Below are 1,943 nucleotides of genomic sequence, written 5' to 3' on the forward strand. Positions count from 1 at the left end.
AAATATGGAATATGTGGGAAATCCTGGGGCCACCTTGAGAAAGAACAAAAACCATAAAGGGAGAGGGGCAAAGGAGTCTAATGGGGCAACCCCCAGCATGAAGACATGTTGTTGTTAAGACAGAGTCTTGCTGTGACGCCCAGGCTGAAATGCGGTGGCACGATCTTGGCTCACTGTAATCTCCACCTCCTGGGTTCAAGCAATTCTCGTGCTTCAGACTCTTGAGTAGCTGGGATTACAGGTGTGCATCACCACACCTGGCTAATTTTTTTTTCTTTTTTAGTAGAGACAGAGTTTTGCCATGTTGGCCAGGCTGGTCTTGAACTCCTGACCTCAAGTGATTCACCTGCCTCAGCCTCCCAAAGTGCTGGGATTATAGGTGTGAGCCACAGCATCTGGTCAATTTAAAAATTTTTTATTATTTTAGAGATGGGGGTCTCACTATATTTCCCAGGCTGGACTTGAACTCCAGACCTCAAGAGATCCTTCTGCTTTACCCTCCTGAGTATCTAGGACTTCAGGCATGTACCACTGCACTCAGCAACATCTAATTTTATTTTCCCTCTTATCACAAGCCACTTTTTTCAGCACAAGTTGTCATGTGGTCCTAGGACCATCTCAAATCCTCCTTGCCCCATAGTTTGGTGTTGGTTCTATTCCCATGTGCTGTTGGCTGCCTTAGGAAAGAGCATTTGTGCCCATGAGAGGTGGGAGCTCCCAGTTCCCTAAAGAGACGCACAAGATACAGCATATTGACTTGCTCTTTTAGGTCCCTCATGGTTACAAGGTGGCTAGAGCAGTTCCAGGCATCACCTACAAACCCAGCAGGCAACAAAGACAGTGTTGCTCCCATCGTCTCCTTCTGCAGAAACAAAAACCTCCCAGAAGCCCCCAGCCAAGTTTCCCTTGAGTTTCAGAGGCAGAATTCCACAAGGGAAGTAAGATATCCATGACTGGTTTAGGTCAGTCCTGCTTTACACCTGGGGCTAGGAGAGGATGGGCCTGGCTTCCCAGAAGAGCAAGATTCTTGCAAAGAAATAAACTAAGGGGCTTGTATTAGCAAGAAGGGAGAGAGCGAGCAGCTTTAAGGGGTTGGTAGGTGGCTGGGTGCAGTGGCTCACGCCTGTAATCCCAGCACTTTGGGAAGCCGAGGCAGGTGGATCACCTGAGGTAAGGAGTTCAAGAGCAGCCTGACCAACATGGTGAAACCCGTCTTTACTAAAATACAAGTTATCCAGGTGTGGTAGCAGGTGCCTGTAGTCTCAGCTACTTGGGAGGCTGAGGCAGAAGAATCGCTTGAACCCAGGAGGCAGAGGTTGCAGTGAGCCAAGATCATGCCACGGCACTCCAGCCTGGGTGATGGAGTGAGATTCTCTCTCCAAAAAAAAAAAAAAACAAAGGTTTTCTACCAGGTTGGTAGACAATCAACTGGGCATACAGATTCTTCAAGCTTTCCTACTACACTTTTTTTTTTTTTGAGACAGAGTTTCACTCTGTTGCCCAGGCTGGAGTGCAATGGGACGATCTCGGCTCACTGCAACCTCTGCCTCCTGGGTTCAAGCGATTCTTCTGCCTCAGCCTCCAATAGCTGGGATTACAAGCACATGCCACCACCATACTCAGCTAATTTTGTATTTTTAGTAGAGACAGGGTTGCACTATGTTGGTCTGGCTGGTCTTGAACTCCTGACCTCAGGCGATCCATGCACCTTGGCCTCACAAAGTGCTGGGATTACAGGCGTGAGCCACTGTGCTTGGACCCTTACTACTACATTTTTTTTTTTTTTTTTGAGATGGAGCCTCCGTCTGTCAGCCAGGCTGGAGTGCAATGGCATGGTCTCCACTCACTATAGCCTCCACCTCCCAGGTTCAAGCAATTCTCCTGCCTCAGCCTCCCAAGTAGCTGGAATTACAGGCACCTGCCACCATGCTCAGCTGATTTTT

The sequence above is a fragment of the Cebus imitator genome, unplaced genomic scaffold (genome assembly GCF_001604975.1).
Source record: "Cebus imitator isolate Cc_AM_T3 unplaced genomic scaffold, Cebus_imitator-1.0 Scaffold690, whole genome shotgun sequence".
NCBI classification, from domain to species: domain Eukaryota; kingdom Metazoa; phylum Chordata; class Mammalia; order Primates; family Cebidae; genus Cebus; species Cebus imitator.